The sequence below is a fragment of the Heterodontus francisci genome, chromosome 5 (assembly GCF_036365525.1).
Source record: "Heterodontus francisci isolate sHetFra1 chromosome 5, sHetFra1.hap1, whole genome shotgun sequence".
NCBI lineage: Eukaryota > Metazoa > Chordata > Chondrichthyes > Heterodontiformes > Heterodontidae > Heterodontus > Heterodontus francisci.
This window is the reverse complement of record NC_090375.1, coordinates 52,789,580-52,806,444: the sequence shown is the minus strand read 5'-3', so window position 1 is coordinate 52,806,444 and position 16,865 is coordinate 52,789,580.

The following is a 16,865-nucleotide window of genomic DNA, read 5'->3' as shown; positions in this document are numbered from 1 at the left end:
GGGTAGCCAATTCAGCTCATAAATGGCCACTTAATTGTTGGAGCCCGACTGGGGTTTTCCAGTTGGCCTCTAGATTCATGGAGGCAGAATCCCGACAGGGGTCCAGCATTCCCAGCAGGCTTAGAGGCCGTCCCTGCCAGCCTGGGTTTAGTAGCAGCCAGATGCTGCCCTGTGGATGAGGCTCCCCACCCTCCCCACAATGGTGACCAGGCTGCTGAATCTAGTTTTTATTTTTACTTTGATAATGTTGGAGAGAGGGGCCTCCATTTTTGGGGCACTCTTTCTCACTGACCTGCCATAGCATCCTGCCTCCACTTGGCCCTCCAGCTTCGAGAGCCCATCCACCATCCTTAATTGGATGGTGAGTCTGCCCTCTGGCCATTAATTGGCCGATCCGGGGAAAATCACAAGTCTGTGACTGTTTCCTATACAGTGCAGGCTTCTAACCCCCATTAGAGCCTGAAGATGGGGTTCAGAATCCTGCAGGAAAATCCTGCCCTTTATCTCATTGCTGTTTGTGGGAGCTTGCTGTGTATACTTTGGCTGCCACTTTTTCTACATTACAACAGTGACTACATTTCAAACGTTCTTAATTGGCTATAAAAGAGTGAGGTATGTCTTGAGGTTTTGAAAGGCACTATATAAGCATAAGTTCTTTCTTTGAAGTGATTGTTTCTTTGTAGGTGCAAATGGACCCCAGTGATTGCATCACCTACCATGAGCCACTCCCTAGTCTCAGACATTAATTCAATTTTTTTCAGTATATTGTTGTCATTATCAATGCCATTTTCTGCTTTCAGCCTGAACTGGAAAACTTCATCAACTTTGCTTCCAATTTCGACCCTTCTCTCACCTTTTTTCCTTGACTTTTCTATCTCCATTTCTGGCGATAGGCTACCAACAAATATTTACTATGAGTCCACTGACTCCCACAATGACCTCGATTACACCTCCTTACATCCTGCTTCCTGTAAGTACTGCATTCCATTGTCTCAGTTTCTCCGTCTCTGTTGCACCTGTTCTGATAATGCAACCTTTCAAACCAGCATTTCTGATATGACTTCCTTTTTCCTCAAACAGGATTTCCACCCCCATCATGGTTGATAGGGCCCTTGATTGTCTCTGTTCCATTTCCCGCACTTCTGCTCTCACCCCTTCCCCTCCATCCCAGAACCACAATAGGGGTCCGCTTGTTCTCACCTTCCACCCAACCTCTGTATTCAACAGATCATCCTCCACCATTTCTATCACCTCCAACATGATGCCACCACCAAACACACCTTCCCCTCCCCTACCCTTTCAGCATTCCATAGAACCATAGAAAAATTACGGCACAGAAGGCCATTCAGCCCATCGTGTCTGTGCCGGCCGAAAGGGACTGTTCTGAAGGGACTGTTCCCTCTGCGACACCCTGGTCCACTCCTCAATCACCCCCAACATCCCTCCACTTCCGATGGCACCTCTCAATGCAAGCGCAGGAAATGCAACAGCTACCCTTTATCTCTCCACTCTCCTCACCATGCAAACCCCCAGGCACTCCCTCCAGGTGAAACATCAATTTTCATGTACTTCTTTCAATTTGTTATACTGTATTCACTGCTCACAATGCAGTTTGCTCTACACTAGTGATACCAAACGCAGATGAGGTGACTGCTTTGCGAAACACTTGCGTTCAATCCACATGCATGACCTCAAGCTACCGTTTGCCTGTCATTTTAATTCTCCACCCTGCTCTTATGCTGACCTCTCTGTCCTCAGCCTACTGCAGTGTTCCAATGAAGCTCAACGTAAGCTCAAGGAACAGTACCTCATCTTTTGATTACACACTTTAAAGCCTTCCAGACTCAACATTGAGTTTAACAAAAGCAAAATACTGCGGATTCTGCAAATCTGAAATATAAACAGAAAATGCTGAAAATACTCAGCAGGTCTGGGAGCATCTGTGGAAAGGAGTCATCAACCTGACCGTTAACTCTGTTTCTCTCTACACAAATGCTGCCAGACCTCAGGCCTCCTCAGGTACTGAAGCAGTCCATGTAGAAAAACAGCAAGACTTGGATAATATCCAGGCTTGGGCTGATAAGTGGCAAGTAACATTCGCGCCACACAAGTGCCAGGCAATGACCATCTCCAACAAGAGAGAATCTAACAATCTCCCCTTGACATTCAATGGCATTACCATCGCTGAATCCCCCACTATCAACATCCTAGGGGCTACCATTGACCAGAAACTGAACTGGAAGTAGCCATATAAATACCATATAAGAGCAGGTCAGAGGCTAGGAATCCTGTGGCGCGTAACTCGCCTCCTGACTCCCCAAAGCCTGTCCACCATCTACAAGGCACAAGTCAGGAATGTGATGGAATACTCTCCACTTGACTGGATGGGTGCAGCTCCAACAACATAAGAAGAACATAAGAAATAGGAGCAGGAGTAGGCCATTCAGCCCCTCAAGTCTACCCCGCCATTCAATAAGATCATGACTGATCTGTCCAAGCCCTCAACTCCTCTTACGGGCCTGCTCTGCTAACCCTCGACTCCCGAGATTTCAAAGATCTATCTACCTCCTCCTTAAGTACATTTAGTGACCTAGCCTCCACAACTCTCTGAGGCAGAGAATTCCAGAGATTCACCACCCTCTGAGAGAAGAAATTCCTTCACATCTCAGTTTTAAATGTGTGACCCCTTTGTCTGTAATTATGTCCCCTAGTTCGAGATTCCCCCACTAGTGGAAACATCTTCTCAACATCTATCCTGTCGAGCCCCCTTAAAATCTGATTTTGTTTCTATAAGATCACCTCTCATTCTTCTAAACTCCAATGAATAAAGGCCTAATCTGTTTAGCCATTCTTGATAAGACAACCCCTTCATCCCAGGAATCAGCCTAGTGAACCTTTTCTGAACGGCCTCCAACGCTAGTATATCCGTCCTTAAATACAGGGACCAAAACTGTACACAGTACTCCAGGTGTGGCCTCACCAACACCCTGTACAGTTGTAACAGGACTTCCCTATTTTTAAACTCTAACCTCCTGGCAATAAAGGCCAAGTTTCCACTTGCCTTCCTAATTACTTGCTGCACCTGCATGCTAACCTTTTGTGTTTCATGTACAAGAACACCCAGATCCCTCTGTACTGCAGTATTTTGTAGATTTCCTCCCTCCAAATAATAATCTGCCTTTATATTCTTCTGACCAAAGTGGATGACCTCACACTTTCCCACATTGAACACCATCTGCCACGCTTTTGCTCACTCACTTAACCTATCTATATCCCTTTGCAGATTCTTTGTGTCCTCATCACAACATGCCTTCCCACCTAACACTCAGGAAGCTCAACACCATCCAGGACTAAGCAGCCCCCTTGATTGGCACCCCATCCACAAACATTCACTTCTTCCACCACTGAGGCATGGTGGCAACAGTGTGTACCATCTACAAGATGCACTGCAGCAACGCACCAAGGCTCCTTAGACAGCACCTTCCAAACCCGCGACCTCTACCAACTAGAAGGACAAGGGCAGCAAATGCATGGAAACACCACCACCTGCAGGTTCCCCTCCAAGTCACACACCATCTTGACTTGGAACTATATCGCTGTTCCTTCACTGTCGCTGGGTCAAAATCCTGGAACCCCCTAACAGCACCGTGGGTGTACTGACCCCACATAGACTGCAGCGATTCAAGAAGGCAGCTCACCACCACCTTCCCAAGGGCAATTAGGGATGGGCAATAAATGCTGACCTGGCCAGCGACGCCCACTTCCCATGAATGAATAAAAAAAGCCTGCTGAGCATTTCCAGTATTTACTGTCTTTGCTTATGAATTCAACTCGGTTGGGTCCCAGAGGGTGGAAGAGACCAATGTAACCTTGGCAAGAGCTGGTGTCAGAAGGAGATTTAGAAACCTCATTCCTGTGTTCTGTCAGTTTCTGTTATTTACACAATACTTGACAATGGGGTGCTGAAGGTATCATTGATGGAGAGGAGCTAGGGGGAGGTAGTGAGTGAATAAAAGCTTAATAATCACCAGTAAAGAGAATCATTAAGCCAACTGCTTGACCGAACATGTCATTTCAACTGTGAGCTTTAATTTAGCTCCTTGACAACGTCAGATTCAATAAATCATCCAAAACAGCCACAGGGAAGAATTTTGCTGGTGTGTTTTCCATTTCAGGCTTTTATTCTGTGAATAAAATGCTTTCAGCTCTTTCACCAAAACCAGATTCAGTGACCACTGAACTGTGGATAGTGCATTAATTAACTTAGCTCTGGAAGGTTGGGGGTGATTCGCCTCAGTTTGCTGAGAATGTATCCATTTTTTCTTTGACTTTTCTAGAACTTAGCTTTGTGGGTCTAGCAGGACCTTGCATATGCGGTAACTAGGGGGATGGGAACCAAATGAGGAGGTCAGTAAGGAGGTAGTAACTAAAGCCTGTAAGGAACGAGATAATGAAGTCAGCGTGACTAAGGGGAAGAGTAGGCAGGGAGCAGATGATGAACGCAAAGGGAGTGGTGGTCTGAGGTGCATTTGTTTTAATGCAAGAAGTGTAGTAGGCAAGGCAGATGAACTTAGGGCTTGGATTAGTACCTGGGAGTATGATGTTATTGCTATTACTGAGACTTGGTTAAAGGAAGGGCACGATTGGCAACTAAATATCCCAGGATATCGATGCTTCAGGCGGGATAGAGAGGGAGGTAAAAGGGGTGGAGGAGTTGCATTACTGGTCAAAGAGGATATCATAGCTGTGCTGAAGGAGGGCACTATGGAGGACTCGAGCAGTGAGGCAATATGGGCAGAACTCAGAAATAGGAAGGGTGCGGTAACAATGTTGGGGCTGTACTACAGGCCTCCCAACAGCGAGCATGAGATAGAGGTACAAATATGTAAACAGATTATGGAAAGCTGTAGGAGCAACAGGGTGGTGGTGATAGGAGATTTTAATTTTCCCAACATTGACTGGGATTCACTTACTGTTAGAGGTCTAGATGGAGCAGAATTTGTAAGGAGCATCCAGGAGGGTTTTCTAGAGCAGTATGTAAATAGTCCAACTCGGGAAGGGGCCATACTGGACCTGGTGTTGGGGAATGAGCCCGGCCAGGTGGTTGAAGTTTCAGTAGGGGACTACTTTGGGAATAGTGATCACAATTCCGTAAGTTTTAGAACACTCATGGACAAAGACGAGAGTGGTCCTAAAGGAAGAGTGCTAAATTGGGGGAAGGCCAACTATACCAAAATTCGGCAGGAGCTGGGGAATGTAGATTGGGAGCAGCTGTTTGAAGATAAATCCACATTTGATATGTGGGAGGCTTTTAAAGAGAGGTTGATTAGCGTGCAGGAGAGACATGTTCCTGTGAAAATGAGGGATAGAAATGGCAAGATTAGGGAACCATGGCTGACATGTGAAATTGTGAAACTAGCTAAGAGGAAAAAGGAGGCATACATAAGGTCTAGGCGGCTGAAGAAAGAAGAAGCTTTGGAAGACTATTGGGAATGTAGGACCAATCTGAAATGAGGAATTAAGAGGGCTAAAAGGGGTCATGAAATAACTTTAGCAAACAGGGTTAAGGAAAATCTCAAAGCCTTTTATTCATATATAAGGAGCAAGAGGGTAACTAGAGAAAGGATTGGCCCACTCAAGGACAAAGGAGGAAAATTATGCGTGGAGTCAGAGAAAATGGGTGAGATTCTAAACGAGTACTTTGCATCGGTATTCACCGAGGAGAGGGACATGACGGATGTTGAGGTTAGGGATAGATGTTTGATTACTCTAGGTCAAGTCAGCATAAGGAGGGAGGAAGTGTTGGGTATTCTAAAAGGCATTAAGGTGGACAAGTCCTCTGGTCCGGATGGGATCTATCCCAGGTTACTGAGGGAAGCGAGAGAGGAAATAGCTGGGGCCTTAACGGATATCTTTGCAGCATCCTTAAACACGGGTGAGGTCCCGGAGGACTGGAGAATTGCTAATGTTGTCCCCTTGTTTAAGAAGGGTAGCAGGGATAATCCAGGTAATAATAGACCGGTGAGCCTGACGTCAGTGGTAGGGAAGCTGCTGGAGAAGATACTGAGGGATAGGATCTATTCCCATTTGGAAGAAAATGGGCTTATCAGTGATAGGCAACATGGTTTTGTGCAGGGAAGGTCATGTCTTACCAACTTAATAGAATTCTTTGAGGAAGTGACAAAGTTGATTGATGAGGGAAGGGCTGTAGATGTCATATACATGGACTTCAGTAAGGCGTTTGATAAGGTTCCCCATGGTAGGTTGATGGAGAAAGTGAAGTCGCATGGGGTCCAGAGTGTACTAGCTAGATGGATAAAGAACTGGCTGGGCAACAGGAGACAGACAGTAGCAGTGGAAGGGAGTTTCTCAAAATGGAGACGTGTGACCAGTGGTGTTCCACAGGGATCCGTGCTGGGACCACTGTTGTTTGTGATATACATACATGATTTGGAGGAAAGTATAGGTGGTCTGATTAGCAAGTTTGCAGACGACACTAAGATTGGTGGAGTAGCAGATAGTGCAGGGGACTGTCAGAGAATACAGCAGAATATAGATAGATTGGAGATTTGGGCAGAGAAATGGCAGATGGAGTTCAATCCAGGCAAATGCGAGGTGATGCATTTTGGAAGATCCAATTCAAGAGTGAACTATACAGTAAATGGAAAAGTCCTGGGGAAAATTGATTTGGGTGTTCAGGTCCATTGTTCCCTGAAGGTGGCAACGCAGGTCAATAGAGTGGTCAAGAAGGCATACGGCATGCTTTCCTTCATCGGACAGGGTATTGAGTACAAGAGTTGGCAGGTCATGTTACAGTTGTATAAGACTTTGGTTCGGCCACATTTGGAATACTGCGTGCAGTTCTGGTCGCCACATTACCAAAAGGATGTAGATGCTTTGGAAAGGGTGCAGAGGAGGTTCACCAGGATGTTGCCTGGTATGGAGGGCACTAGCTATGAAGAGAGGTTGAGCAGATTAGGATTATTTTCATTAGAAAGACGAAGGTTGAGGGGGGACCTGATTGAGGTGTACAAAATCATGAGAGGTATAGACAGGGTGGATAGCAAGAAGCTTTTTCCCAGAGTGGGTGATTCAATTACAAGGGGATACAAGTTCAAAGTGAGAGGAGAAAAGTTTAGGGGGGATATGCGTGGAAAGTTCTTTACGCAGAGGGTGGTGGGTGCCTGGAATGCGTTGCCAGCGGAGGTGGTAGACGCAGGCACGATAGCGTCTTTTAAGATGTATCTAGACAGATACATGAATGGGCAGGAAGTAAAGAGATACAGACCCTTAGAAAATAGGCGACATGTTTAGATAGAGGATCTGGATTGGTGCAGGCTTGGAGGGCCGAAGGGCCTGTTCCTGGGCTGTAATTTTCTTTGTTCTTTGTTCTTTGTTCTAACTAATGCTTAATCTAATTGTCATTATTTGGATTGCAATCCAGGTTTCAGAAGGCATTCCTTAATAGAAGTGTGAATTGATGCTGGCAGTGAAGGACCTAACGTATGAATCTACCAGCATTACTCTGCATGGCCAGTTGGGGTTAAGAAACACTTGCTGGAAATGGATGAGGGTGTGAAGGATATTGTAGAACCTCCTCTGCATCGGTCTCAAGTCACATATGATGTTCCTCACAGTGGAGGTTAGGTGGCCACAACTGGGAAATATGTTTATTCCAGTGCATTGTTGCAAGGTATGACTGTCTCCTGTTACTTTGGCTGCCCTGGAGAGATCAGTGATCTTATTCCAGCATTAAATTACTGTGCAGGAATTGCCAAGGCCGTGTCCTTCCATGGGCCTCCTTCCCCCAGGACCATAAATTGCTCCTTTCCCAAATTGCAGGCAGTAATACCTCAACTGAAAAATTTTTAAATTTAAAGACTTGGAGCCATGAAGTGTATCTCATAGAGCCGTTTACAGCATGGAAGGAGGCCATTCAGCCCATCATTCAATGGCATTACCATCGCTGAAACCCCAACTATCAACATGCTGGGTGTTTCCATTGACCAGAAACGTAACTAGACCAGCCATATAAATACCATGGCTACATGAGCAGGACAGAGGGTAGGAATCCTGCAGTGAGTAACCTCCTGACTCCCCAAAGCCTGTCCACCATCTACAGGCACAAGTCAGGAGTGTGTCATGCAGACCCCCCACCTGCCAAGAATGAGGTATATTAATTTAGACCCCTTCTCACCGGGTCGTAACAGAAATTTGAAGGCTAGCGTCCTGGAGATGACCCACAGACAAATGAGGAAATTGGAAGTGAGAAGTCAAATTGATCCCAAACAAAAAGAGAAAAGATTTCAATCCAGGTTTTCTTGTGGTTGTGTGTGCTAGAATACTAACTTATCTACAACTGAAGCTAGTAGCTCCCCAAGCCAGGGTGAAGTAACTTGGGATAAGTCTATGGAGGAGTTGAGGAAAATGGCTGAGCAGTGTGGGATCACTATACGTGGCAAGGCTAGAAAGTCTGAACTCCTAAGGCTAGTGGCCAACCATTTTTCACTTGATTCTGAAGAAGCAGAAACAGTATTGGAAATAGACTCTAACAGGGTATTGCTAGCAAAGATACAATTGGAGCAGAGGTAACTTGAATTTGAGGAAAGAGAGAAAGATAGAGACAGGAGAAAGAGAGAGAGACAGAAAGAGCCTTCCAGAGGAACGTGAAGAAAAAGAGAGAGAGGAGAGAGAGAAAGCAAGCGAGAAGAGAGAAAGAGAAATAACCTTTCAGAAAGAATGCGAAGAGAGAGAGCTGAAGTGGCTTGAGTTAACTAGGGGGTGACAGAGTAACCCGTGTGAAAGCACGGCCAATATGGAGGAGTGTAATTTAGGGTTGGGTACAGAAACTCACCCAACTGATCCCAAAATTCAATGAGGGAGACATGGAAGTGTTTTTGTGTCTTTTGAAAAACTGGCCAGGCAGTTAAAGTGGCCAGCTGAGGCTTGGACTCTCTTGCTACAAAGTAAATTAACCAGAAAAGGCCATGAGGTTTATTCCATGTTGCCAGATGAGAGTTCATCCAATTATGAACTGACAAAAAAATGCTCTCCTAGGGGCATATGAGTTAATACCGGAAGCCTATCGCCAAAAGTTTAGAATCCTCAAGAAGCAAGCTGATCAAACTTAGCTGGAGTTTGAGAGAAATAAGCAGCTGGCTTTTGAGAAGTGGCTGAGGGCTCTAAAAGTGCAGTTCAGCTATGAAAATCTCAGAGAAGTACTTTTGCTAGAGGAATTTAAAAACTCTCTTCCGTGCTCCACAAAGACCCATGTAGAGGAACAAAAGGCTCATAGAGCCCGGCAGGCAGCAGTTCTGGCTGATGAGTTCGCTCTCATTTATAAGTCGGTTTTCCAGGGGAAAACCTTTCCTAATCACCCCCACAAATCTGCAAAGGACAAAGGGTGAGAAGGTGGTAGGAGCCCAAGCAGTCCTGGGAGGGAAAGAAAAGCAGGAGACACAGGGGGTCCTTCTCCAGCCAAAAAGGAAGGTGCTGTAAGCAGGAGTGAGACCTGGAGTCCTGTGTACTTCCATTGTAATAAAGCAGAGCATTTAAGAGCTGACTGCTGGAAACTAAAAGGAAAACCTGTAGGGTTAATCAGGGCACACCCGCTTAGTGAAGGAGTGAACCTGATGGAAAGCACAGCTGAACAAGCTGTGGCTTTAACTACAGTAAGAGTGAGTCCCAAGAAGTTTACAGCTACAAGTGCAGGAAAATTTAATAGCATTCCTGAAGGTTATCAGGGTTTTGTGTCTGAAGGGAGAGTAACCCCATACCCCTCAAGTGTGCAAGCAAGCCCATAGTAATTCTGAGGGACACAGGGGCCACTCGATCCCTTCTACTGGGAAAAGGCTTGACCTTTCCCCCAGAGAGTGCAGTAAACACCAGAATGGTGGTGAATGGTATTGAAGGGCAGTGTATGCCTGTACCTTTACACCGAGTGCACTTGGAATGCGACCTAGTTTCAGGACTGGTGACGGTAGGGATTGTCCCTAGTTTGCCTGTGGATGGGGTTGACCTGCTCCTAGATAATGATCTGGCAGGGATGAAGGTGGTAGCTTCCCCACTGGTGAAAGAGAGACCGCACGAGGTCAGAGAAGCAGGGCAGTGGCAGGAGACAGTCCCCTACACTTTCCCTGAATGTGTAATGAATCAGGCCATGATCAAACCAGCTCCCCCAGAGGAGACTGCATTGGCACTGCAGGCAGATGATCCTGAGGTCCGTCTGTCAGAGACTTTCTTTGGAAAGTTAGGAGACCCAGGGAATGAATTAAATGGATTTTCCCTAGCTGAGGCTCAGTGAGCTGACCCAGTATTGCAAGCGTTAGCACAGGCTGCCCAGTCTGAAAGTGAAGCAGAGGGAGTCCCTGATGACTACTATTTAAATAATGAAGTACTGATGAGAAAATTGAGTTCTCCTCACAGACCTGAGAGCAAGGATTGGACAGTGATTCACCAGTTAGTGGTGCCGCAGAGGTACTGGAGAGAAATAATAAGAATGGCCCATGAGATTGCAGTGGGTGTACATGTCAGTACACGAAAAACCAAAGCCCGTATAAGACAGCAGTTTAACTGGCCAAAACTCCACAAAGATGTGGTGGAGTACTGTAGGAATTGTCACATGTGCCAGGTTGAGGGGAAACCCCAACCTACAGTGAAACCTGCATCCCTAAGTCCTGTATCAGTGTTTGGAGGACCCTGCATCAGAGGGCTGGTGAACTGTAAGGGACCCCTGCCAAGAACAAAAAGGGGACAGGCAGGCACAAGCCTGGCAACAGGTTAGAAAGGAATGGGGAAAAAAGGACCAACAGGGCAGGTTAAAGGAAGTCTGAGAAGAATCCCAGATGAAAACCCTGACTGTCAGGTCAGCCATCCCAGTAATATTTGAAAGGTTAGACCCCACATCCAACTATGTAAATGCAGACAGTAGAAGAACCCCACCAGAGTTGCTAACAGCATTTAGAGAAACCTACAGAGACAAATAAAGTCCTCAAGAGGGCAGAGAAACTGTGAGGGTGATGCATCATCCAGTTGAAGTGTTGTAGGGGCGTGCAGTAGAATCTGGACAAATACCTGCAAGTAGGAGTGTTCCAGAGGACAAAGGGAAGATTAGCAATGTATCCCCCCACAGTCAGGAAAAAAGGGAACCAACCATCCCCTAAGGTGAAAAGCCCTTGCATGACTCTTCAAAGCACTGAAAGAGAGTTCAGAGTGGAACTGCCCACTGCCACTGGCCCTGAGCAGAACTCCAACCTAGGGCTAATTAAACTTAACCCTCCCCCTTCAGACCTCAACAAGAACAAAGACACCTCAGGCAGTCATGGAAATGTGTAAATTGGAAGAACTCCCCCAAAAGCCAACCAGACTTGGTTGAGGGAAGGACAGGATTGGCAGCTAAATGTTCCAGGATTTAGAAGCTTCAGGCGGGATAGAGGGGGATGTAAAAGGGGTGGGGGAGTTGCATTACTGGTTAAGGAGAATATCACAGCTGTACTGCGGGAGGACACCTCGGAGGGGTCATGCAGCAAGGCAATATGGGTGGAGCTCAGGAATAGCAAGGGTGCAGTCATGATGTTGTGGGTTTTCTACAGGCCTCCCAACAGCCAGCGGGAGGTAGAGGAGCAGATATGTAGACAGATTTTGGAAAGATGTAAAGGTAACAGGGTTGTGGTGGTGGGTGATTTTAACTTCCCCTTATTGACTGGGACCCACTTAGTGCTAGGGACTTGGATGGGGCAGAATTTGTAAGGAGCATCCAGGAGGGCTTCTTGAAACAATATGTAGATAGTCCAACTAGGGATGGGGCCATACTGGACCTGGTATTGGGGAATGAGCCCGGTCAGGTGGTCCAAGTTTCAGTAGGGGTGCATTTCGGGAACAGTGACCATAATTCCATAAGTTTTAAGGTACTTGTGGATAAGGATAAGAGTAGTCCTCGGGTGAAGGCACTAAATTGGGGGAAAGCTAATTATAACAATATTAGGCAGGAACTGAAGAATTTAGATTGGGGGCGGCTGTTTGAGGGTAAATCAACATCTGACATGTGGGAGTCTTTCAAACGTCAGTTGATTAGAATCCAGGACCAGCATATTCCTGCAAGGAAGAAGGATAAGTTTGGCAAGTTTCGAGAACCTTGGAAAATGCGGGAAACTGTGAGCCGAGTCAAAAAGAAAAAGGAAGCATTCGTAAAGGCTGGAAGGCTAGGAACAGACGAATCCTTTGAGGAATATAAAGACAGTAGGAAGGAACTTAAGCAAGGAGTCAGGAGGGCTAAAATGGGTCATGAAAAGTCATTGGCAAACAGGATTAAGGAAAATCCCAAGGCTTTTTATATGTATATAACGAGCAAGAGGGTAACCAGGGAAAGGTTTGGCCCACTCAAGGACAGAGAAGGGAATCTATGTGTGGAGCCAGAGTAAATGGGCGAGGTATTAAATGAGTACTTTGCATCAGTATTCACCAAGGAGAAGGACTTGGTGGATGATGAGCCTAGGGAAGGGAGTGTAGACAGTCTCAGTCATCTCGGTATCAAAAAGGAGGAGGTGTTGGGTGTCTTGCAAAGCATTAAGGTAGATAAGTCCCCAGGGCTTGATGGGATCTACCCCAGAATACTGAGGGAGGCAAGGGAAGAAATTGCCAGGGCCTTGACAGAAATATTTGCATCCTCATAGGCTACAGGTGAGGTCCCAGAGGACTGGAGAATAGTCAATGTTGTTCCTTTGTTTAAGAAGGGTCGCAAGGATAATCCAGGAAATTATAGGCCGGTGAGCCTTACGTCAATGGTAGGGAAATTATTAGAGAGGATTCTTCGGGACAGGATTTACTCCCATTTGGAAACAAACAAACTTATTAGCAAGAGGCAGCAGGGTTTTGTGAAGGGGAGGTCGTGTCTCACTAACTTGATTGAGTTTTTTGAGGAAGTGACGAAGATGATTGATGAAGGAAGGGCAGTCGATGTTATCTATATGGACTTCAATAAATTCTTTGACAAGGTCCCTCACAGCAGACTGGTACAATAGGTGAAGTCAGACGGGATCAGAGGTGAGCTGGCAGGATGGAAACAGAATTGGCTCTGTCATAGAAGACAGAGTGTAGCAGTGGAAGGGTGCTTTTCTGAATGTGACTGTGACTAGTGGTGTTCCGCAGGGATCAGTGCTGGGACCTTTGCTGTTTGTAGTATATATAAATGATTTTGAGGAAAACGTAGCTGGTCTGATTAGTAAGTTTGCGGATGACACAAAGGTTGGTGGAGTTGCGGATAGTGATGAGGATTGTCAGAGGATACAGCAGGATATAGATCGGTTGGAGACTTGGGCGGAGAAATGTCAGATGGAGCTTAATCCGGACAAATGTGAGGTAATGCATTTTGGAAGGTCTAATGCATTTAGGAAGAATACAGTAAATGGCAGAACCCTTTGGAGTATTGACAGGCAGAGAGATCTGGGCGTACAGGTCCACAAGTCACTGAAAGTGGCAACGCAGGTGGATAAGGTAGTCAAGAAGGCATACGGCATGCTTGCCTTCATCGGTCGGGGCATAGAGTATAAAAATTGGCAAGTCATGCTGCAGCTGTACAGAACTTTCGTTAGGCCACACTTAGAATATTGCGTGCAATTCTGGTCGCCACACTACCAGAAGGACGTGGAGGCTTTGGAGAGGGTACAGAAGAGGTTTACCAGGATGTTGCCTGGTCTGGAGGGCATTAGCTATGAGGAGAGGTTGGATAAACTTGGATTGTTTGCACTGGAACAGCGGAGGTGGAGGGATGACATGATAGAGGTTTACAAAGTTATGAGCGGCATGGACAGAGTGGATAGTCAGAAGCTTTTTCCTAGGGTGGAAGGGTCAGTTACTAGGGGACATAGGTTTAAGGTGAGAGGGGCAAAATTTAGAGGGGATGTGCGAGGCAAGTTCTTTACACAGAGGATGGTGAGTGCCTGGAACTTGCTGCCAGGGGAGGTGGTGGAAGCAGGTACGATAGCGATGTTTAAGAGGCATCTTGACAAATACATGAGTAGGATGCGAATAGGGGGATAATGTCCCCGGAAGTGCAGAAGGTTTTAGTTTAGGCAGGCATCAAGATCGGCGCAGGCTTGGAGGGCCGAATGGCCTGTTCCTGTGCTGTACTGTTCTTTGTTCTTTGTTCTTTGTTTATTGGGATGCAAAAAAGGCCATTTAAAGTCGCACTGCTACCAAGAAAAGACAGGTTCTAACAATTGTTAGAGTTCTGAATGAATGAGAGAGATGCATGTGTGTTTTCCTGTCCTTTTCTTCTCCCTTGTCCCTTTTAATAAAATGTTCTTATTTTAAAAATTGCATTTTATTCCGTTGATTGTGAACGTGTCATGCAGACCTCCACCTGCTAAGAATGAGGCATATTAATTTCATCATATGATCATTGACTTTAAACTGTTGCTGGAGTGAAGAAATGACTTGTTTGAAGATCACCAGAGAGTGGGCTGGAAGGAGATGCTATTTATGGAAACAAAGGACTATTCCCTGCTCCAATTAACCCAAATGGATTTTGATCACCAGACATTGAAGGTGTAAGGAAGAGCATTCCAGGGACTGCTAAGGTATTACAATCCATAAACCTCGCAGGAGAGGCTATTCTAATTAAGGAGCTAGCCATATGACGAACCTGCTTGGCAACCTGGGGTTTTTGGAATTGTGCCACACAGAAAGGAACAGAAGGCAGTTTGCAACTGAAGCTGGAACAAGAAAGTCCCTTGCCTGGCTGGCTCTCTCTCACCTTCTCCCAAGCCACCGGACCCACTGAAGACACGTACACCTCAAGACAGTAAAGACTCCGACATTGAAACAAGTTGAAGCGTGAAGTGGGCCCCAACGAATAGCAGGACTTAACAGCAACCAAAGGCTCCACATTGAACTCAAAGGACAACAAATAACTAACAGATATTGCCTCAAACTTTTCCCCTTTATTCTCTTCTACTTTTTTTGTCTCTATCTGCGTGTGTGTTTATAGCATATGCATGCTAGCATGGTCACATCGCATATTCGTAGTCGTTAACTGGATTAGAGTTTAAGATTAATAAACTTCTACCTTTCTTGTTTAAATCTAAGAAAACCTGTCTTGATTGATTTCTTTGCCTTGCAATTGGAAAATGATGAACAAGGATTCACTGAGGGGGAGCTAAAAACAGTCTTTTGTAAAATTAAACCCTATTACGGTTAAACCAGGCAAAGGCTGAGAGGGAATCCCTTGACCCCTTCTCACCTGGTCATAACATGTGAGATGGAATACTCTCCACTTGCCTGGATGGATGCAGCTCCAACAACACTCAAGAAGCTTCACACCGTCCAGGACAAAGCAGCCAGCTTGACTAGCACCCCATCCACAAACATTCACTCCCTCCACCACGGATACACAGCAGGAGAGTGTGTACCATCTACAAGATGCATTGCAGAAATGCACCAAGGCACCTTAGACAGCACCTTTCAAACCCATGACCTCTCACAACTAGAAGGATGAGGACAGCAGATGCATGGGAACCCCACCACCTGCAAGTTCCCCTTCAAGCCACACACTATCCTGACTTGGAACCATATCGTCGTTCCTTCATTGTCGCTGGGTCAAAATCCTGTAACTCCCTTCCTAATAGCACTGTGGGTGTACCTACCCCACATGGACTGCAGTGGCTCAAGAAGGCAGCTCACTACCACCTTCTCAAGGGCAATTAGGGATGGGCAATAAATGCTGGCCTAGCCAGTGATGCCCGCATCTCAGGAATGAATAATAAAAAAAATCATGCCCATGCCAGCTTTCCGTGGAACAATCCAGTCAGTCCCACTCCACCACTCAATCCCCGTGGCCCTGCAAGTTTATCTCCTCCAAGTGCCCATCCAATTTCCTTTTGAAATCATTGTTTCCATTTCTGCCATAACTTCCCTGCTTTTGTACTTAATTTATGAAACCCAAGATCCCATATGTTTTGCTAACCACTGTCTCAATATGTCCTGCCACCTTCAACAATTGATGCACATACACCCCCAAGTCCCTCTGTTCCTGCACACTCTTTAGAACTGTGCCATTAAGACTATATTACCTCACCTTATACCTTCTGCCAAAATGCATCACCTCACATTTGTTTGTATTAAATTCCATCTACCACTTGTTTGCTCATTCTGATAGCCTATCTATGTCCTGTTTGTATCATCCTCACTGTTTGAAACTCCTCCAAGTTTGGTATCATCTGCAAATTTTGAAATTCTACTCTGTATTCCAAGATCCAAGTAATTTATATATTGCAAAAAAAGCAGTGGTCCTCTTGGAGAACACCGCTGTCTACCATCCTCCAGTCTGAAAAGTAACCATTTTCCAGGACTCGCTGTTTTCTGGCCTTAAACCAATTTTTTATCCAATATTTCATTGAGATGTATAACATTTTAGAGGGTCTAACAGGTCAATGGCTGAAAGGCTGTTTCCCTTGTTGGAGAGTAAAAAGCTAATGGTTGCAGTCTCAGAAAATGGGGTCAGCCATTTAGGATGGAGTTGAGGTGAAAGTTCTTCACTCCGATGGTTGTGAATCTTAGGAATTCTCTACCCCAGAGAACTATGGATCTTCAGTCCATAAGAACATTCAAGACTGAGATCAATGGTCACTAAGGGAATCAAGGGATATGGGGATAGGATGGAAAAGTGGAGTTGATGTAGAGGTTCATCCACGATCTTATTGAATGGTGGAACAGGCTCGAGTGGCTGTATGGCTTATTTGAGCTCCTAGTTCTTATGTTCTTATGAAGAAGCACCAACCTCAGATATTTTCCTTCCGTGTATATATTTTCTGCTTTCTCCTTTGAAATCAGTGATTTTCAAACTGTTCCATGCAGGGGCCCCTCGGCAA